The sequence below is a fragment of the Astyanax mexicanus genome, chromosome 1, assembly GCF_023375975.1.
Source record: "Astyanax mexicanus isolate ESR-SI-001 chromosome 1, AstMex3_surface, whole genome shotgun sequence".
Taxonomy (NCBI): domain Eukaryota; kingdom Metazoa; phylum Chordata; class Actinopteri; order Characiformes; family Acestrorhamphidae; genus Astyanax; species Astyanax mexicanus.
Window position 1 is genome coordinate 131,152,801 of NC_064408.1, and position 24,544 is coordinate 131,177,344.

The 24,544-nt window shown below is 43.7% G+C and overlaps 1 pseudogene; it reads right to left on the reverse strand.

Annotated features, from left to right (window-relative positions):
• Positions 1-315: 315 nt before the first annotated feature.
• LOC111197508 (uncharacterized) overlaps positions 316-24,544 on the reverse strand; it is a 68,991-nt pseudogene continuing 44,762 nt past the window's right edge.

A 24,544-nucleotide genomic window follows, 5' to 3' on the forward strand; every position in this document is an offset into this window, starting at 1 on the left:
TAGTTTAGCACACTTTTACTATTTTCATTCCTTTAATACCGTCCACAGTCCACCTTAGGCATTTAGTTTAAAGAAAGGGCTTATTATTTTTGTTATACACTTGTATTTTTGTATCTTCCATTTATTATTTGTTGATTGTGAATTTTTGCAAAATTACCAGTAAAATCTCTGGTTTAATTTTTCACCTGAATCTCTGCTTCCAGACCCTTTATTCCTACAAATTTTATTTTTTTTTCTTTCCTATTTAACCTAGACCAAAACATATTTTAATTTGGAATGTTACACAGACACACACTCACACAGATACACAAAGGATTATTCTATTTTACACAGAGTCACTGAGGAGCCATAATTATAAACCCTAATCCCTGCGTAGACGGGCTGAGTGAAGGTGGTGTAGAATGTGTGTAAGTGTGTGAGAGTGTGTGAGTGTGTATCAGAGGAGACTCTGTAGAAGGACAGTGCCGGAGGGACAGTCCACATACACTCCTACTCTCCTACAGCCGGAGGGAGGAGTGGAGAGATCAGTTCTGTTACTATTGTGATAAACAGAGTAACTGTCATCAGTGCAGTAAAGACTCCAGGAGTTTACATTCTCTCCAAACCGACAGTCTGATCCGTCTCCTTTCCTGCTGATGGTTTTATAACTCAGAGCTACAGCAGCTCCTCCCCCGCTCCACTCAGCCTCCCAGTAACAGAGTCCAGTTACTCTCTCTCTATTTAGAACTTGCAGATACCAATCAAATCTCTCTGGATGATCAGGATATGCCTCCAGCTTCTCTTTCCTCTCCACCCTCCTGTTCTCCTCACTGAGAGAGAGATCAGGGTTTACTGTGTTTGGATCCAGTGTGAAATCACAGCCATCTGAAAACAAGAACACACATTACACACATTACAAACACATTACACCAGAGAGAGAGAGAGACAAAGAGAGAGAGAGAGAGAGAGAGAGAGAGATTAAAACACACTGCACTGATACAGAGAAAGAGAGAGACATTACAGACACTACACTGATACAGAGATACATTACAAACACTGCACTGATACAGAGAGAGACATTACACACACTGATACAGAGAGAGAGACATCATACACTGCACTGATACAGAGAGACACATTACACACACTGCACTGATACAGAGAGACACATTACACACACTGCATTGATACAGAGAGACACATTACACTCACTGCACTGATACAGAGAAAGAGAGACATTACACACACTGCACTGATACAGAGAGAGACATTACACACACTGCACTGATACAGAGAGAGAGAGAGAGACATTACACACACTGAACTGATACAGAGAGAGAGAGAAACATTACACACACTGCACTGATACAGAGAGAGACATTACACACACTGCATTGATACAGAGAGAGAGAGACATTACACACACTGCACTGATACAGAGAGAGAGAGACATTACACACTGCACTGATACAGAGAGAGAGAGACATTACACACACTGCACTGATACAGAGGGAGAGACATTAGACACACTGCACTGATACACAGAGAGAGAGAGAGATTACACACACTGCACTGATACAGAGGGAGAGACATTGCACACACTGCACTGATACAGAGAAAGACATTTCACACACTGCACTGATACAGAGAGAGAGACATTATACACACTGCACTGATACAGAGAGAGAGAGACATTACACACACTGCACTGATACAGAGAGAGAGACATTACACACACTGCACTGATACAGAGAGAGATTACACACACTGCACTGATACAGAAAGAGAGAGAGAGACATTACACACACTGAACTGATACAGAGAGAGAGAGAAACATTTCACACACTGCACTGATACAGAGAGAGAGACATTACACACTGAACTGATACAGAGAGAGAGAGAAACATTTCACACACTGCACTGATACAGAGAGAGACATTACACACACTGCATTGATACAGAGAGAGAGAGACATTACACACACTGCACTGATACAGAGAGAGAGAGACATTACACACACTGCACTGATACAGAGGGAGAGATATTAGACACACTGCACTGATACACAGAGAGAGAGAGACATTACACACACTGCACTGATACAGAGGGAGATATATTAGACACACTGCACTGATACACAGAGAGAGAGAGACATTACACACACTGCACTGATACAGAGGGAGAGACATTAGACACACTGCACTGACACAGAGAGAGAGAGACATTACACACACTGCACTGATACACAGAGAGAGATATTACACACACTGCACTGATACAGAGAGAGAGACATTACACACACTGCACTGATACAGAGAGAGAGACATTACACACACTGCACTCAGTGGTGCAAAAAGGGGGTATGCAGCCTATGCGACGCATAGGGGCGCTGCACTAGAGTGGGCGCCAAATCCAAGCCCCAAATAAATTTGCGGAGCGCGGTGGGAAAGTAATGACAGGACGCTGATGATTTTAAAACGCATCTCACCCTTCCCCCCCAACACCACCCCCCCTTGAGGATTTTAAAACGCATCTCTCCCCCCCCCTGACGATTTTAACACGCATCTCCCGCCCCACCAACACCCCCCCCCACTGAAGATTTTGAAACGTGTCTCTCCCCCCAGGGGCGCAGATCTTACGTTTGCATACACCCCAAAAAGTATGTAGTTGCGCCCCTGACTGCACTGATACAGAGAGAGACATTACACACACTGCACTGATACAGAGAGATACATTAGACACACTGCACTGATACAGAGAAAGAGAGACATTACACACACTGCACTGATACAGAGAGAGAGACATTACACACTCTGCACTGATACAGAGAGAGAGATTACACACACTGCACTGATACAGAGAGAGACGTTACACACACTGCACTGATACAGAAAGAGAGACATTACACACACTGCACTGATACAGAGAGAGAGATTACACACACTGCACTGATACAGAGAGAGACGTTACACACACTGCACTGATACAGAAAGAGAGACATTACACACACTGCACTGATACAGAGAGAGAGACATTACACACACTGCACTGATACAGAAAGAAACATTAGACACACTGCACTGATACAGAGAGAGACACACATTACACACACTGCACTGATACAGAGAGAGAGGCATTACACACACTGCACTGATACAGAAAGAAAGAGATTACACACACTGCACTGATACAGAGAGAGAGACATTACACACACTGCACTGATACAGAGAGAGAGACATTACAGGTAAAGTAATGACAGGACACTGATGATTTTAAAACGCATCTCACCCTTCCCCCCCAACACCACCCCCCCTTGAGGATTTTAAAACGCATCTCTCCCCCCCCTGACGATTTTAACACGCATCTCCCGCCCCACCAACACCCCCCCCCCCACTGAAGATTTTGAAACGTGTCTCTCCCCCCAGGGGCGCAGATCGTACGTTTGCATACACCCCAAAAAGTATGTAGTTGCGCCCCTGACTGCACTGATACAGAGAGAGACATTACACACACTGCACTGATACAGAGAGATACATTAGACACACTGCACTGATACAGAGAAAGAGAGACATTACACACACTGCACTGATACAGAGAGAGAGACATTACACACTCTGCACTGATACAGAGAGAGAGAGATTACACACACTGCACTGATACAGAGAGAGACGTTACACACACTGCACTGATACAGAAAGAGAGACATTACACACACTGCACTGATACAGAGAGAGAGATTACACACACTGCACTGATACAGAGAGAGACGTTACACACACTGCACTAATACAGAAAGAGAGACATTACACACACTGCACTGATACAGAGAGAGAGACATTACACAGACTGCACTGATACAGAAAGAAACATTAGACACACTGCACTGATACAGAGAGAGACACACATTACACACACTGCACTGATACAGAGAGAGAGGCATTACACACACTGCACTGATACAGAAAGAAAGAGATTACACACACTGCACTGATACAGAGAGAGAGACATTACACACACTGCACTGATACAGAGAGAGAGAGAGATTACACACACTGCACTGATAGAGAGAGAGACATTACACACACTGCACTGATACAGAAAGAGAGACATTACACACACTGCACTGATACAGAGAGAGAGATTACACACACTGCACTGATACAGAGAGAGACGTTACACACACTGCACTAATACAGAAAGAGAGACATTACACACACTGCACTGATACAGAGAGAGAGACATTACACAGACTGCACTGATACAGAAAGAAAGAGAGATAACACACACTGCACTGATACAGAGAGAGAGACATTATACACACTGCACTGATACAGAGAGAGAGACATTACACACACTGCACTGATACAGAGAGAGAGAGACATTACACACACTGCACTGATACAGAGAGAGACATTACACACACTGCACTGATACAGAGAGAGAGAGACATTACACACACTGCACTGATACAGAGAGAGAGAGACATTACACACACTGCACTGATACAGAGAGAGAGACATTACACACACTGCACTGATACAGAGAGAGATTACACACACTGCACTGATACAGAAAGAGAGAGAGAGACATTACACACACTGAACTGATACAGAGAGAGAGAGAAACATTACACACACTGCACTGATACAGAGAGAGAGAGAGACATTACACACACTGCACTGATACAGAGAGAGAGAGAAACATTACACACACTGCACTGATACAGAGAGAGAGAGAGACATTACACACACTGCACTGATACAGAGAGAGAGAGACATTACACACACTGCACTGATACAGAGGGAGAGATATTAGACACACTGCACTGATACACAGAGAGAGAGAGACATTACACACACTGCACTGATACAGAGGGAGAGACATTAGACACACTGCACTGACACAGAGAGAGAGACATTACACACACTGCACTGATACACAGAGAGAGATATTACACACACTGCACTGATACAGAGAGAGAGACATTACACACACTGCACTCAGTGGCGCAAAAAGGGGGTATGCAGCCTATGCGACACATAGGGGCGCTGCACTAGAGGGGGCGCCAAATCCAAGCCCCAAATAAATTTGCGGAGCGCGGTGGGAAAGTAATGACAGGACACTGATGATTTTAAAACGCATCTCACCCTTCCCCCCCAACACCACCCCCCCTTGAGGATTTTAAAACGCATCTCTCCCCCCCCTGACGATTTAAACACGCATCTCCCGCCCCACCAACACCCCCCCCCACTGAAGATTTTGAAACGTGTCTCTCCCCCCAGGGGCGCAGATCTTACGTTTGCATACACCCCAAAAAGTATGTAGTTGCGCCCCTGACTGCACTGATACAGAGAGAGACATTACACACACTGCACTGATACAGAGAGATACATTAGACACACTGCACTGATACAGAGAGAGAGACATTACACACTCTGCACTGATACAGAGAGAGACATTAGACACACTGCACTGATACAGAGAGAGAGACATTACACACACTGCACTGATACAGAGAGAGAGACATTACACACTCTGCACTGATACAGAGAGAGACATTACACACACTGCACTGATACAGAGAGATACATTAGACACACTGCACTGATACAAAGAGAGACATTACACACACTGCACTGATACAGAGAGAGATACATTACACACACTGCACTGATTCAGAGAGAGAGAGACATTACACACACTGCACTGATACAGAGAGAGAGACATTATACACACTGCACTGATACAGAGAGAGACATCAAACACACTGCACTGACACAGAGAGAGACGTTACACACACTGCACTGATACAGAAAGAGAGACAATACACACACTGCACTGATACAGAAAGAAACATTAGACACACTGCACTGATACAGAGAGAGACAGACATTACACACACTGCACTGATACAGAGAGAGAGAGGCATTACACACACTGCACTGATACAGAAAGAAAGAGAGATTACACACACTGCACTGATACAGAGAGAGACATTACACACACTGCACTGATACAGAGAGATACATTAGACACACTGCACTGATACAAAGAGAGACATTACACACACTGCACTGATACAGAGAGAGACATTACACACACTGCTCTGATACAGAGAGAGATACATTACACACACTGCACTGATTCAGAGAGAGAGAGACATTACACACACTGCACTGATACAGAGAGAGAGACATTATACACACTGCACTGATACAGAGAGAGAGACATTATACACACTGCACTGATACAGAGAGAGACATCAAACACACTGCACTGACACAGAGAGAGACGTTACACACACTGCACTGATACAGAAAGAGAGACATTACACACACTGCACTGATACAGAGAGAGAGACATTACACACACTGCACTGATACAGAAAGTAACATTAGACACACTGCACTGATACAGAGAGAGACAGACATTACACACACTGCACTGATACAGAGAGAGAGGCATTACACACACTGCACTGATACAGAAGGAAAGAGAGATAACACACACTGCACTGATACAGAGAGAGAGAGACATTATACTGATACAGAGAGAGAGACATTACACACACTGCACTGAAAGAGAAAGAGACATTAAACACACTGCACTGATACAGAGAGAGAGAGACATTACACTGATACAGAGAGAGAGACATTACACACACTGCACTGATACAGAGAGAGAGACATTACACACACTGCACTGATACAGAGAGAGACATTACACACACTGCACTGATACAGAGAGAGAGACATTACACACACTGCACTGATACAGAGAGAGAGACATTACACACACTGCACTGATAGAGAGAGAGACATTACACACACTGCACTGATACAGAAAGAAAGAGAGATAACACACACTGCACTGATACAGAGAGAGAGAGACATTATACTGATACAGAGAGAGAGACATTACACACACTGCACTGAAAGAGAAAGAGACATTAAACACACTGCACTGATACAGAGAGAGAGAGACATTACTCTGATACAGAGAGAGAGACATTACACACACTGCACTGATACAGAGAGAGAGACATTACACACACTGCACTGATAGAGAGAGAGACATTACACACACTGCACTGATACAGAAAGAAAGAGAGATTACACACACTGCACTGATACAGAGAGAGAGACATTATACTGATACAGAGAGAGAGACATAACACACACTGCACTGATAGAGAAAGAGACATTACACACACTGCACTGATAGAGAAAGAGACATTACACACACTGCACTGATACAGAGAGAGAGAGACATTACACACACTGCACTGATACAGAAATAGAGAAATTACACACACTGCACTGTGTTTGTGTAGTTTGTGTGTGTGTGTGTATGTAGTAGTATAATACAGGACAAATCCTGCACATAACAACTGGGGTTATACATAGGGCTCAGCCAAGATCTACTACTCACTCAACTAACAACAATAGCCAAAACCACCACAATCTGATACTGGCTCGACAAGGATCCAGAAGCACAGCCTAACACTATGTTCATGGTCCATTGCCTCAACTGCCAAGTATCCAGACCTACCAAAAAATAACCAATGAACAAACAGAATCCCTCCTTAATCTATGCTCACTTCCTTTAACTATGGCAACAACACACTAAACACAGCACCCTACCTAAGCACAATCACACACAATAAATGACATTATAAGTTGCGTGAGCAGAACACAGCAACCACTACCATCTGATACTGGCTCAACAAGAAGCCAGAAGCATAGTGAACTATGTTCATGGTCCGTGCCTCAACTGCCAAGTACTCAGACATCTACAAAAACTCATGAGACAAATTACTACAAGAACAGCAGGACCACACCAATCCCCTTCATCCAAACTCTAAACACCAACTTCAGTGCAAGCTCTTCTCAGGGGTCATCAGGTAGGCACCTTCCTTCGTCAGTGTTTCGCTGAATTAAGCCCACGACACCTCCAGAAGGCTCAACAGTGAAGTCAGATGCCAGACCCACCCCCCTCCAAGCCTGCTGTTGAAGCACAAACTCATTCCCTTCCCCACACAGCCTCAGCCCTTCTGAACCACAACCACTGACTAGATCTTTCAGCTACATCTGACAACTCCTTCACTACTGTCCTCAGCACACAACCTCTAATTCCAAATTCAGACAGCAGTCTTGTGGCAGACTTTGCTACAAAGCCTCTAGTACCTACCTCCACCAGTCTAATATATGCTTGCCACCCACGCTCTCTTACTTCAGCCACCAAGTCTGTATACTTCAGCCTTTTCCTTTCATAAGCTCCATCTACCTCGTCTTCAAACAGAACAGTTAGCTCTATAAAATACACTATATACAATACAATACTACATCCGGCCTCAAGGTTGTAACTAGAATGCACTCTGGGTTCTGCAGTTTACTACCTACATCCACTATTAACTTCCAATCTCGTGCATTGGCCCACTTACCAGCAGTTTTCAAGCACTGTGCTGTTTCTCCACTATGCTGCCCCTCACGCACAAACGTGATTACCCTACTGCAAAATACCACGGGCATGTTATTAACTTCTAACCGCTTCTTATCAAGTGCACCTGCAAGAGATCTAAGTATCTGATTATGCCTCCATGTGTACCGCCCCTGGGATAGACTCACCTTACATGCCGACAAAATGTGCTTCAGCGTGCCACTTCCTGCACATAGCTTACAACTTGGATCCTCACCCACCCACTGAGCAAGGTTTTGTGGCGTTGGCAGAACATCATATGTAGCTCCCAAAAGAAATTTTATATGACCTGTATCCAATCCCCATAACTCTCGCCAGGTGATTCTCCGCTTCTCTACACTTTCCCATCTCATCCACTGCCCCTGCTTACTCTGCCCTGCTGCTTTTTCTCTCCTTGCTTCCTCCTCCTGCTCACGAATAAACCCTATAACCATACGCCTTTTCTCTGGTGATGTGGCCTTGCCGAATGCTTTCCACGAATCACCTAAACCTAATCCCGCCCTCCCATTTTGCACCTGCCCCACAACATCCCTGTGCTCCAGTGCCCTCCTTGCGGCTTGAGTAGCTTCTCGAGCATTCCACTTTCTCCCAGACCTAGTCACTGGTGCTGTTGCTTTAACCAGCCCATCTTTTGACCCTAACAACTGCATCTCACATCCTACCTTAGCACATTTGAACTCCTCAACCAAGCTCGTCAACGGCAGTTCCAGCATCCCTCTCCCACACCACGCACACTACTGAGGCAACGCGGCACCCCCAACCATGTCCTTATAGCCTTGTTCATATATGTAGTATATGAAATGTATGTCTGAGTGTGTAGTGTGTGTGTGTGTGTGTGTGTGTGTAAGAGAGAGAGACAACTTACATTTTTTTAATCCAGGTTTCATTCTTATCTCGCCACCATGTTCCATTCTAAACACACACACACACACACACACACAGATCAGCACGGTGTGAAAGTAAAATCCAGCGTTTATATTAGGGAACTCCCTTCTTTCCTCCTCTCTCCTCTCTCCAACCCCTCCTAACCAGAATCTCCGCTCCAGACACTCAACCACTTCAGCCTGTGTTGCCGCAATCGAGTCCCATTTTCCAGCTCAATCCCGTTCTTCTGGTAAATCTCAACCTCCTCAAATCTCGGATTGCAGTTGTTAAACTACAAAAAGTTATTAAGGAAAACTGAGTTGTTTTTTCTCGTTCTGCTCCGAAAGCAGAACTTTTTTTCTCTTTACCTTGCCTCTCTGGGAGGTAAAGAATGCACAAAAGCGGCATCATCGGTGTGCCCTGATGACGTCACCCACTCAATGCAAAGCTGCAGAAGCTCCCTCACTCACAACGCAGCACTCAATGCAAGTTCATCCAAACCCCCCACCTGAAACAAACGTCAACTAAACTGCCACAATTTCTCCTTCTCCTTTACCCATTGCCTCTCCACAACTGAATTTGCTTTCGCCTTCTCAATCTTCAGGGACATCATCTGTTCTGTTTTTCCTTTATGTCGCCAGGAACTAGATGATTACCTACCCATAATCTTGTATATGGCCATCTGTTTCTGTGGCACTGGTTTTTACGAATGTCACCGCCTCAGCTTGTGCTGCAGCTCATCTCCCGCAGTGGAACCCCCCAATGCTTTCTGGGGCACTCCAGACCTAGAAATTTATTGCAAAGTGTTTGCAAGCCGAAATTCCCTTTCTTGCGACTTATGTGGCGGCCCCTCACATCAGGCCTCTTCTTGCTCACTGGTTGCTTCCGCCACCCTCCCTAACCCCCATTCCAATTTCGCAGTACATAAAACTCCCCTATACTCATCCGCCTTCGGCACCCACAAAAGCTTCGGCCACCCCATCTTCTTTCTAGAAGGACAGATGGTCTGCAACAATTTCAACAACTTAGGTTGTTTCTCTTTCAGTTGCAAACAACTCTACATTTGCTCACACTGCGGCCAAGCGCATGTTCATTCTAGCACATGACCCCCTAATATGGTAACTTTCCTCCTATAAAAAGAAATTTCAAGCGTCTTCATGAGTCCCTTCTCAGTCATAGATCCTCCTTCATCATCCCCCACACAAGGTCTTGCAGCTATAACTAGCACTTTTTTTGTTAACATCTTTTTTATTAATTTTTACAATTACTAATCTCTGCATTGTAATGGAATATTGCAATTGGAGCAAAAAACATGAAGGGTTAATTACATATAAAAATATATATGTAAAATTTCTAAACAATTTCTAAGTTTTTACATAATTTATGACATCAGTCCAAAAATTAATTGTTGTCGCCTTAGTGCTGTAGAATCTAGCTCTTGTCCACTCCAAATTAAGAATGTCTAAAGAAATATCCACACCACAATCAAAACCACCATCAAAACTTTCCTTTGTTGTACAGTCAGCATTAAATTAGAATCATCAAGTAACAATAACAAAGCTGGGCACAGAGGAATGTTAACATTAACATAATAACATAATAACCAGATAGGATTTGTGTGATATATAATGTCTTTACAACTGAACACATCCAGAACATATGCACATAATCTCCAGCTAGGCCCAGTTGAATCAGGAAGGCTTGACAGGGGGTAATGTACATCCTTTTAGCTAGTTTTAAGTGAATTATAACTAGCACTTTCAATCACCTTGGTGTCCCAAAAAACAAAGTTGGTCCCATCACTTCTCTAGAGTTCCTTGGAATCGTCCTGCACTCCACCACCTTTCAAGACTTCCCAGAGACAAGCTTGAACGCATCACCTTCTTCATCTCCTATTTTCTCAATTTCCCCACCTGCACCAAACTACAAACTCTTTCTCTCCTTGGCTACTTCAATTACGCTACCCTAATCATTCCCCAAGATCCCCAATTTCTCTGCACTGGGAAATTTACCCAGTCGTCATCACTGCTCTCCTTTGGGGACATAAATGGTCAGGAAAATCAATTTTACTTCAGTCAGACAACATAATCAATAAAAGACGTTCCAAATCGCTAACAATCATGCAATTTGTCCTTCACCTCACTTTGGCGCTCAATAAAGCACAAATTTATCATTATGGCTGTTCACATCCCAGGTTTATCAAATTCTATTGCTGATTCTCTCTCTCTCATTTACATTTCCAGAAATTCAATTCCTGGCACCTCATGCAGACCGTGACCTCCAGTACCTTTATATTCGGAAACTACATTCCAACTAACCCACACTTGAACCAACTAATCCTCCAAGAACAACAAATCATTCTAATGACTGTCTCTCCACAAACACTCTCCACTTACAGGTCAAGTTGGAAAACTTACAAAAAAATGTCATTACGCCCTTACTTTTGCATACAATCCCAACCAGATGACTTGAGACAGGCTTATTCAAAACTCACCTCGGTATAAACCTTAATTTTGGAGATATAACAGCAGTCTCCTTCAACTAAGTGTAATGCCAGACATATGGGAGTGAAGCTTGCCGAATAAAAAGTAATTATTATTTACAGGATGGATAATAGGAATTAACTGCCAGATAACAGGATAACAGGAGAGAGTTGTAGTAGGGTAAACAGTCCAAGATCCAAAACCAGAAAGACAGTCCAACGATACAACAAATTCAATAAGGGCAAAGACGAAAGGCAAAAATCGTAATACAGAAAAATAGGTCATGACAAAAGGGCAGACAGAATAATGCAGGAAAAAACGCTCAGTATGCAACAAAAGTCAACAATACCTCACAAAGTATAAACGCAAACTGAAACCTTATATACAGGATGTAAATTACTTTGAACCGGAACTTCCTAGAATATAGGTGACTCTGAACGGAGGAGCGTAACGCGATTGAGTGAGGGTGAGCAGCTGACTGTGACGTCATCACCAGTGGGTTTTTGGGAAATTTAGTTATTTTCTTTCCATTCATTCTCTCAAGAGTGGTCTGCAAATTGGAGTTATGCAATAACAAAAATTTGGGAGAAGGACCATGCTCTAACTCCACGCTCTAACTCTACCGCTTATCAACCAACCACCCTATAAAAACAGCTTTTATTTTTTTTACCTTTTATGACGAAAGTTCGCAAACCCACCACCTCCCCAGCAACCCTGTTCATCCAATCTACTACCACTTTCTTCAAGGGGGTAAATAACTGCAGGCTTCTTCAGCTAAGCAGTTAAGAACTCAATTCTCTCATGCAGCGCTAGCAGCACACCTGAACCTACTCCCTCTCTCCTTCACTCACTCACACAATTATGAGTACTTCTGCATACCTGAGTGTCTCCAGTGAGCAGTGTGGATCCTCCAGTCTGGCAGAAAGCAGCTTCTCTCCTGACTCTCCTGGGTGGTTGTAGGTCAGATCCAGCTCTTTCAGGTAGGAGGGGTTTGAACTCAGAGCTGAAGCCAGAGAAGAACAGCCTTTTTCTGTGATCATGCAACCAGATAATCTAGAGAGAGAGAAAATTAGAGTAAGTTCTTAACAAAGAGAGAAAGAGTGACAGTAGCAGACTGAGAGAGAGGTGATACACTTCTTTATTAAACAGACCACACAACTAACTACATCTCTAGGAACACAGGAAAATTCAGTCATGAATCCGCTTAAATGTTTTAAATATAGCAGTGTTATTGATGTAGAGTACATAATCCTTAAAGTAATTGAGTTTATGTTCATCTCACCCCTTTTTCTTAAATTATTTTGCTTTTGCCTGAGTATTGAAAATTCTGTAAATTAAAAGCTAAATTTTGTCTGAAAACAGATTTTAAAAATCAATGGTACTGTTCAGTTTAAAGAGTGAAAAGCCCCTATTTAACTTTATCATTCCAGCTGCTAGTAATTAACTGGTGGATGGGATAATTGACTTCCAAAATTGGAAAGAAAATGGGAGAAAATTAAAAAAAGACTAACAATAGTGCAGTGCAGAAGGATAAACAGTTTGGAAAGTTCCACTAAATACATACAGTATGTTTTTTTAGGAGGTTACATTCAGAGCAGAACCCCTCACCCTTTTGGGAGTTTATTCCAACTGCAGCATTATGGCTGGTCATTGGTTCTGATTCTAGGTATTGTTAAGAGATCTGCAGATCTCTACTGATCTGAGGAGTCTAATTAATGCAGTCGGTATTTCTCCAGCACATCAGAGATGTACGTTGATCCAAACCTGTTTAGTGCTTCATAGACAAGGAAAAGTGTTTACTCTACTATCTACTATCTAGCTGATTGTGAGCCAGCGTAATAATGCGAGCACTGGACTTACATGTTCCTATCTCTTTGTCCTGGTTAGCACTCTGGTGACACCGTTCTAAATAAGCAGAGTTGTCTGATAGATGTTTTTTGGTAGGCTGGTGAGGGGGCCATTTCAGTAATCTTATCTATTGGAAATAAAGGCATACATTATTTTTTCTAGATCTTCTGCTCTCATAAAGTCTCTTAAAATCTTACTGACTTGGTATTAGATTTAATATGGCTGTTAAAACTGAGTCTGAGTTCTTGATTCTTCAACTGTCATTTAGCAGTCAGACCCTTTGCACTGAGAGCATTGTCTTTCCATTTTTCTTCACTTGGGCCAAATAAAATCATTTTCCTTCTTGTCTGTGTTTAGCTGAAGAAAGTTAAGATGCATCCAGGTATCAATGAACTCAATGCAGTTACACAGACTGTCTACAGGACTGTAGTCATCAGGGGAACAGACTATATAGATCAGAGCATTTTCTATATAAATATGATAAGTAATTATGGATTTGACCTAGTGGGAGCATGTAAGGACCGCATATGTAAAAGTGATTCACTCTGTATTACAGCTGCCGAGTGCAACAAAATAGTCCCTGGCATCAAGATACAATTTAACCATAACCATCCACTCACTCTCACTCTCCCTGACAAAGGTTGCTAGGAACCTGGGTGTTATGGGTCTCCTTCACACACAATGTGCTGCTTTGCACTGTATTACATCAGAAAAATTTGACTATTTCTAACGCAACAGGCCACCCAACTCTTGGTACAAGCAGTGCTCATCTTATGTCTATTACAATGACTATTACAATGCCATAATAATGGTCCTTCCGGCCTGTGTTATAAAACCCCTTTCGTTGGTGCAGAACGCAGCAGCACGTCTGGTCTTCAACCAGCCAAAACGGGCAGTTGCTGCTCGTATTAAATTCAAAGCTCTTACAATTATCTACAAGGTGATGACAGAGCAAGCTCCTTCCTACCTGCACTCACTCCTGAAGGCTTACACTACCTTCCGGCCACTGTGCTACTCCAATGAACATCTTTTCCAAACATTCACACAAAGCAATCCAGACTGTTCTCCTATAGAGTTTCCCAATGGTGGAAAAAACTACATTCTACTATCAGAGCAGGAGCGTACCTTATTATCTTAAAGAAACTCCTGAAGACTGAGCTCTTTAAAGGGCACTACTCTCATAACACATTTAACAAATTACTACTTCTAACCTCATTTCCTTCTTCCCCTCATTTTTTCTTATATTCCACCATTTCGCTTTTAGGTCCCTTTAGGCCCTGTCTAAAATGTTTTTACCTTGAACTTCTATGTCTTCTATTACTAAATGTACATCATTCGCTTTGGACAAAAGCATCTGCCAAATATAATGAAATAAAACTTTTGTTGCCAGTGGTTTGGACATTAATGGGTGTATATAGAGTTACTTTTAGGGAAGAATACATTTACACTGTTATTTAAGCTGCACACAGACTACTTTTCATCGTGTCAAAGTGTCATTTTATCAGTGTTGTCCAATGAAAAGATATATTCAAATATCTGCAGAAATGTGAGGGGTGTACTCACTTTTGTGATACACTGTATATATTAACAGTGGTTTCATAAAGACTTCAAAAGTGAGAAAAAACAACAATTGAGAGTAACTAAGTGGACTCATCCTGGGTTGGATTATACAGGATAATTTAGTTCTAGATAATGAAAAGAGAGAGAGTAATGTAATTACTATGGGTTAAATGAAAAACATAAAATACTAGTAAAAACTGATTAATAACTATTAATCAGAAAGCTCCAGTTCCACACGCTGATCCTTTTTGCTGTCACCAACATGGACATGCAGCTCATCCACTTCTGAGGGACAGATTATATTCTTTAACTGGGTTAAAATTTTGGAAGTTAGAGTGATTGTTCCTTCACACCGTTACAGAGGAAATGTACAGAAAAGCTTATTGGGAGCATCTGCAATATTTAAATTACTTTTTTCCAAACACTTGTGATAAGTAAAAAAAACTTTTTGGCAGATATTTGTATGAAGTTGATTCGTTGGTGTTCTCTAAACTTCAGTAGAAGCTTCATCTTTTGTGTTTTGATATGTAAATATCTTGGTAAATCTCTGAATATTATATTTTCACACTTTTCATCATCTCAAAATTTAAAAAAACACACAGAATCTTCTCTCTGATGCCATCTGGAACCCCCACCCCAACACCACACACTCAACAATGAACTCAACACTCTCAACTGAACCCCCACCACTCACCACAAACACATACTGTAAAGACTGTACAGAACTCACTCATCACTCCACACACACACACACATGCACACTCAGCAGACTGTACTCAGATGTAATGACAATAAAAGCCTCTTGACTTGATTTGAAGATGAACCGACTGACCTGAGAATCTGCAGTTTACAGTGTGAACTCTTCAGTCCAGCAGAGAGCAGCTCCACTCCTGGATCCTGCAGGTCATTGTTACTGAGATCCAGTTCTTTCAGGGAAGAGTTTTCCAGTTTCAAAACTGATTCCAGACTTTCACACGTCTTTGCTCCAAGATTACATGAAGCTAGTCTGAAAAAAATAACACAACAGATTTTAGGTAAGAAAACACTAAGCATAAACTGTTAAATAACAGTGTTATAATGTGTATCATAATGTGAAAGTTTTGTGTACTTTATCATAGACTTTCCACTAAGGCCTAACCCCCTTATAAGTTATAATTGTGACTCACCCTCTAGAGTATATCTACTAAATCGAGGGGTGACAAGAAGGCTACATTTACACAGCATTAGGAAAGTGGCCTAAATCCAAAATTCAAATTCAGTGTGCATTTTGCAGTTCACACTGCCACACATATGATGCGTATAAGGGAAACCGGTCTGACGTAGAATTTCCTATGTGTTACATAGCCTAAGTTACTGGGTTTTGTTAATATCAGATAGCGACATGGATAAAATGAGCAAGGGGCAAGATTAAAGAATACAATAATGCAGATAAAACAGTAAAATCACAGTAGAACTTATGGAAAACTATTGACATTAACCCCTAAATAAAGAGGGATGACCGCATCACCCCAGCACCCACCCTATGCAGTTGTTTTAGTTAAGCCCTATGATTCCTATGACCTTTTAGTTTGTTTAGAATAAAGTGACAGAAACACTGACCTGAGAATCTGCAGTTTACAGTGTGAACTTTTCAGTCCAGCAGAGAGCAGCTCCACTCCTGAATCCTGCAGGTTATTGTTACTGAGGTCCAGCTCTTTCAGGGAGGAGTTTTTCAGCTTTAAAACTGATTCCAGATTCTCACACGTCTTTACTCCAAGATCACATGAAGCTAGTCTGAAAAAATAACACAACAGGTTTTACAGTAGGTAAGAAAACACTTAACTTAACTGTTAAATAACAGTGTTATAATGTGTATCATAATGTAAAAGTTTTGATACAGTGAAAATATGAACTGGCAGAAAATGCCTTACATTATTTTACGTTCAGACAGTAGGTGAAAGTGGCCCAAATCAGAATTTCTTATAAAATCCAATGTTATTAGGCTGATCATACTACAGTTTTTTCAAAATGTGACCCATATCTTACATTTGTCTAAAGAGTCTACACAACATAATTGAGGTGCATGCATAAAGGTCAAGGCTTAATTTGAAGTTTCAGTTTCATCCTCTCCTGAATTACATTAGGTCTGGCTCACAATTGACTTGAACAATGAGAATTCACTCGAGTACGCTGTAAAAAAGGAAGGCCACTGCACCATAGACTGTTCTTTTAATTTGCTTCCTTTAGTTAAACTTTGATATTAACATTTTTAATTTCCTGCAGCCATGCTGCCCTCACATTTGGCCATTTCATTAGAAACAGACAATGTCTGCAACACAAGCCTTTTACAATATTGGATCAGAAACATCAGTCCAAATATTCAAATATGCCATGTTACCACTTTATTTGTCAAATACCCCTTATTCACTACTGTCGTCAATTTCTGAATTGCAATCTGACAATTCAGACAGAGGTTCAATGCCACAAATTGGGCAGGTAGAATGGCCTGGCTCTGACTACAGCGAACTCCATCCAGCCACTGCTCGCCGCTGCTCTGCAAGAACTGTACATCTCCAAACTCCAGAACTCACACCCTAACGGACTTTTTATTGTTGCTGGTGATTTCAATCACAGTAACCTGAAGGCTCTGCTGCCCAGCTTTCACCAACATGTGTATTTTCCAACTCGTGGAGCTAACGTGCTGGATTGTGTAGAGCCCCGCACCCACTACGGCTATTCGGACCACATCTCTGATGCTCATCCCAGCATTCAGACAGCTCATCAGACGTGCGAAATCAGAGAAGAAGCAAGTAACAACCTGGCCTCCAGGAGCCATCTCTGCTCTTCAGGACTGTTTTAAGCACACTGACTGGGACATGTTCAGAGAAGCTGCTACTTCTGATGACTCCATCAACCTGGAGGAGTACACAGATTCAGTGACTGGCTACATCAGCAAGTGCATTGATGATGTTATTGTCTCCAAAACATCACAACCCGCCCCAAACAGAAGCCGTGGATGACTACAGAGGTGCGTGTGCTGCTGAGAACCCGAGACAAGGCCTTTAGATAGATAGATAGATAGATAGATAGATAGATAGATAGATAGATACTTTATTGATCCCTGAGGGGAAATTCTAGACATCCAGCAGCAGGTATGTATAGTACACAAAGTTACAAAAAGATTAAATATAATGATACATATAAATACAATAAAATTAAAATAAAATGAAAAGTATAAAATACAGTCTTTAGTGTGTGTGTAATGTAGAATGGAGGTAGTGCAGTTGAACACAATAGACAGTGAACACCAGTTGATGTGCATAAAGTGAGGATAACTGATGTCAGCCATACAGAAAGTGCAAATAAACAGTTATATAATAATTACAATTTAGCAGTGCAAAAGATATGTAAACAGTAGAAGAGTGAACTAGTGAATGAACTACTAGTGCAAAATAGGGTAGAACTATAAGAATAGTGTTATGGGCATCAGCAAGACTGAGAGTGTGTCCATAGATGGGGGTGTGTCCATGGTGTGACCAGAATTGCTGGAAAGAAAAAGTGTCACAGAATCTTCAGTTTGCTGTGCTGAGAGGAGTTGAACAGTCTTATGGCCTGAGGGACAAAAGACTTTCGGAGTCTGTCTGTGGAGCAGGAGTGGGACAGCAGTCTTCCGCCGAATGAGCTCCTCTGCCTGGTGATGGTGCTGTACAGAGGGTGGTGAACATTGTCCATGATGTTCAGCAGCTTGCTGAGGGCTCTCCTCTCTGCCAGTGGTGTTAAGGACTCCAGCTCTAATCACAGCACAGAACCAGCTTTCCTCACCAGCCTTTCCAGTCGTCCAGCATCCCTCTTGCTGATGCTGCCTCCCCAGCACACTACAGCGAAAAGAGGACGCTGGCTACCACAGACTGGTAGAACATCAGCAGGAGTTTCTGGCAGATGTTGAAGGACCCAAGCCTTCTGACAGTCTGCTCTGTGCCTTCCTGTAGAGGGAGTCAGTGTTCACTGACCAGTCCAGCCTATCGTCCAGGTGCACACCAAGGTATCTGAAGGATTTGACCACCTCGACATCGACCCCCTTGATGGAGATTGGCTGCTGAGCAGAGGGCCTGGACCTCCTGAAGTCAATGCACATCTCCTTGGTTTTTGAGATGTTCAGCTGAAGATGGTTCGTTTTGCACCACACTACAAAATCCTCAACCAGGGTTCTGTACTCCCTCTCATCACCATTACGCACATACCCCACGATTTCAGTGTCGTCAGAGAACTTCTGCATGTGGCATGACTCCAAATGGTATTTGAAGTCTGATGTGTACAGTGTGAACAGTACTGGAGAGAGAACAGTCCCCTGTGGTGCCCCTGTGCTGCTGATTACTGTATCAGAGGAGCAGTCCCTGATCCTGACATGTTGTGGTCTCCCAGTAAGGTAGTCAGTGATCCAGGTGACCAGGTGCATGTCCACCTCCATCTTCATCAGCTTGTCTCTCAGCAGTAGGGGCTGGATGGTGTTGAAGGCACTGGAGAATCAAAGAACATGACCCTCACAGCACCTCCCCCCTTGTCTAGATGAGAGTGAGCTCTGTGCAGGAGATCATCTTCCACTCCCACCTTTTCCCGGTACGCAAACTGCAGTGGGTCCTCAGCATGGTGGACCTGAGGTCTGAGGTGGTCCAGCAGCAGTCGCTCCATGGTCTTCATCACGTGAGATGTCAAAGCAACCGGCCTGTAGTCATTCAGCTCCTTTGGGTGTGCCTTCTTGGGAACTGGAATGAGGCAGGTTGTCTTCCACGTTGCAGGAACCCTCCCAAGATGCAGACTCAGGTTTAACACGTGTTAGAGGGGCTCACCTAGTTGGACAGTACATGCCTTGAGCATTCTGGGGCACACTCAGTCCGGGCCAGCTGCTTTCCTGGGGTGAAGTCTCCTCAGCTGTCTCCTGACTTGGTCTGCAGTAAAGGTTGGTGGACTGGAGGAGCTGATTTGTCTGCTAGCTGATAGTGTTGATGGTGGTGATGATGATGAAGAAGATGGTGGGGGTGAGGGCGATGGTGGTGATGATGAAGATGGTGGAGGTGAGGGTGATGAAGATGATGATGGAGGAGAGGGTGGTGGTGGTGATGAAGATGGAGGTGAGGGTAATGGTGGTGATGATGAAGATGAAAATGGTGGAGTTGGAGTTGAAGGTGATGGTGATGGTGCAGATGGAGATGATGGTGAAGCTGCAGGAGGGTAGGAGGAGGGGGCAGCAGGAGCGGGACAGTCAAACCTGTTGTAAAAGTTGTTAAACTGGTTTGCTCTGTCCACACCCCCATCTACTGGGTTGCCGCTGTTGTTCTTGCACCCAGTGATGGTTTTCATCGCACCCCAGACTTCCTTCATGTTGTTATCTTGCAGCTTTCTTTCTATCTTTTTCCTGTAAGACTCCTTGGCCTCTTTAAAACGTACCTTGAGTTCCCCCTGTGCGCGCTTCAGCTTTACCAAGTTTCCATCTTTGAACGCCCTCTTCTTTTGGTTGAGGAGGTCCTTGACGGTGCTGGTAATCCAGGGTTTGTTGTTTGGAAAGCAGCTTACAGTCTTTGTGGGAACAGCAACATCCATACAGAAATTCAAGTAATCTGTAACAAAGTCACCCCCTCAATGTCCTCACCATGTGGGTGCAGCAGCACGCTCCAGTCAGTGGTGTCATAGCAGTCCCTGAGGGCTTCTTCTGCTTCAGGAGACCAGACTCTGAATGAGCATGTGGCAGTGGGCTGCCTCAGTACCAGTGGTTTGTACTGAGGCTGTAGGAAGACCAGGTTGTGATCTGATCTCCACAGCGGTGGTAGTGGAATAGCCCTGTATGCATCCTTCACATTAGCACAGAGCAAGTCTATGGTCCTGTTTTTCCTGGTGGGACAGTCTACAAACTGGAAAAAGGCAGGCAGGGTAGAGTCCAGTGAAACGTATTTAAAATCACCAGAATAGAAGGCGTCAGGGTGCTGTATCTGCAGCGCTGCGATGGTGGCGTGGATGACGTCACACGCCGCCTGCACGTCCTCTCTCGACTGAATATAAACACAGACGAGGATCGCGTGAGAGAGCTCCCGTGGCATGTGATACGGTCGGAGACTCACCGCTAACAGTTCAATATCCCGACAGCAGATCACCTCCTTCACGTACACATGTTCAGGGTTGCACCATCTGGTGTTAATGAAAAGCACGATCCCCCCACCTTTCCGCTTCCCGCATAGCGCCGGGTCCCTGTCCGCCCTCACTGTAGAGAAGCCGGGTAGATCCATGTTAGCATCCGGCGTGTCGGGGGTGAGCCAGGTCTCGCTGAAACACAGCACGCTACACTCCCTGTAGAGCTTCTTATTCTTCACCAGACATGCTAGCTTGTTGGTTTTGTTGGTCAGTGAGTTGGGGTTTATACCTCCACCGCATCTCCATCTTCTTAGCCTTTAGCTTAGCCTTTAGCTTAGCTCCGGCCCTGCAGCCTCGGTAATTCCTCCTCAGTTCCCCCGGTATTGTGTGGACAATGCCCCCACGTCCCGCGGGTCGAAGGGCCAGCAGTTCTTCACGGAAATAAACACAATATTCCTTGCTGCCCCGCATATTTACACTAAAAATATCTTTAGGATATAAATAAGATGCACACTAGACATGTGTAGTAGTACAGAGACGATAAATGAACGTAAAAAACGTCGAATTAACACACAATGGAGACGGAGCTACTGGAACAGGCAGCCACTCGCGTCGGCGCCGGAAGTATGATGAGTCATAAGTCAGGGGACAAGGCTGGCCTCAGAACAGCTAGAGCCAAGCTCTCCCAGGGGATCAGAGAGGCAAAGCGCACCTACGCAAATAAAATCCATTCCCACTTCCAGGACACTGCAGATACTCTGCGCATGTGGCAGGGCATCCAGACCATCACCAACTAAAAGCCACCTCCACCTAGTTGTAACAGTGATGCCTCCCTTCCAGATGCACTGAACTCCTTCTACGCAAGGTTCGAAGCACAGAACTACACAACAGCTAGGAAGACCACACCTCCTGCAAGCGACCAGGTACTGTGCCTGTCCTCAGCTGATGTGCGGAGAACTCTACTCAGAATCAACCCACGGAAAGCCCCAGGACCAGACAGCATACCAACTCACGGATGTTCTCACAAACATTTTCAACATCTCTCTGAGCACTGAGGTCGTGCCGACGTGCTTCAAGACGACCACCATCGTCCATGTGCCAAAGAAGTCTCGAGTGCCCTGCCTCAATGACTACCATCCCATTGCACTTACTCCCATCATCATGAAGTGCTTTGAGAAGCTGGTCATGAGCCACATCAAAAACCAGCTCCCCTCCTCACTGGACCCACTGCAGTTTGCGTATCGTCCAAACAGATCAACAGACGATGCCAACTCTACTGCGTTCCACCTGGCTCTCACCCACCTGGACAACAAAGACTGCTATGTTCGAATGCTGTTCATCAACTTCAGTTCAGCATTCAACACCATCATCCCTCAGCATCTGATCGGAAAACTGAACTTGCTGGGCCTGAACTCCTCCCTCTGTAACTGGGTTTTGGACTTCCTGACTGAGAGACCACAATCAGTCAGGATTGGAAACAACACCTCCAGCACCACCATACTGAGCACCGGCGCCCCCCAGGGCTGTGTGCTCAGTCCACTGCTGTTCACTCTGCTGACTCATGACTGTACTGCTGTACTGTGATGACACAACTGTAGTTGGCCTCATCAGCAAGAATGACTAGTCAGCATACAGAGAGGAGGTGCAGTGGATGAGGGACTGGTGCAGAACCAACAATCTCTAAACGTGGATAAAACCAAAGAGATGGTTGTTGACTTCAGAAGAGCTGCAGGTGTCCACCACCCGCTGAACATCAACGGCTCTGCTGTGGAAATTGTGAAAAACACCAAGTTCCTCGGTGTTCACATTGCAGAGAACCTCACCTGGTCCCTCAACACCAGCTCCATAACAAAAAAAGCCCAGCAGCACCTCTACTTCCTGCGGAGACTGAGGAAAGCACATCTCCCACCCCCCATCCTCACCATGTTCTACAGAGGGACTGTAGAAAGCATCCTGAGCACCTGCATTACCGTCTGGTTTGGGAAATGCAACACCTCAGACCGCAAGACCTTACAGTGGATAGTGAGGACAGCTGAGAAGATCATCGGAGTCTTTCTTCCCTCCCTCACCGAGATCTACACCACACGCTGCATCCGCAAAGCCATCAGCATTGGGATGACCCCACCCATCCCTCACACGGACACTTCGCTCTGATGCCATCCGGCAGAAGATACAGGAGCATCCTAGCCTCCACTACCAGACTCTGCAACAGCTTCATCCACCAGGCAGTCAGACTTCTCAACGCACAGAGACAGAGCTGAACCCCACCCCACCCACCATGCACCCAACACACTCACACAAAACTTAACTAAACCCCCCCTTCTCCTTACACACAAAGAATGAACTTCACCCACACCCACACACACACCCACTCAGCACATAGACACTGAAATGTCTTTATTCCTATCAGAAATATTTGCTGCCACTCTCAAAAACTATAAACTCTCTTCCTCAGTAACCGCTGTGATTATATATGTTCTATTTGTTACAGTATGTTACACATCTCTGCACCTTATCCTAACTATACACTTTATTATACCGTATCGGTACTGCACTGTCCTGTCTTTAAATTGTCTCATCTTTTGTATTTATTGTATTTATTGCTACTTAGTGTTACAGTTTTATGTTGCACTGTCGTCACTCCTGCACTTTATGTTGTCTATTGCTTGTTGTTCCATGTTGCACCATGGTTCCGGAGGAATGTAATTTCACTACACTGTGTACCTGTACTCAGTTGTAATGACAATAAAAACTTCTTGACTTGACTTGAATATGTAACAAATTAATACTGACCTGAGAATATGCAGTTTACAGTGTGAACTTTTCAGTCCAGCAGAGAGCAGCTCCACTCCTGAATCCTGCAGGTCATTGTTACTGAGGTCAAGCTCTTTCAGGGAGTTTTCCAGTGTTAAAACTGATTCTAGATTTTCACAGGTCTCTACTCCAAGAAGACATGAAGTTAGTCTAAAAAACAAGAATGAAAACAACATATTTTACTTAAATTTTACTTATTTTACTAAAGTACACAATAGTAGTAAACAATGCTCAACAACAGTGTGAATCATACTATAAAACTCTTTTAATACAGTGGAAATATGAAAAAATGCCTTACACTTGTAATGTCTATTTACACAAACCTAAACATATTTTATTGATATTTTAAGTGAGCAGAATGTAATTGTAAAGTGGAATGAAATGATGCATGATTTCTTAAATTATTGTTTTAGATT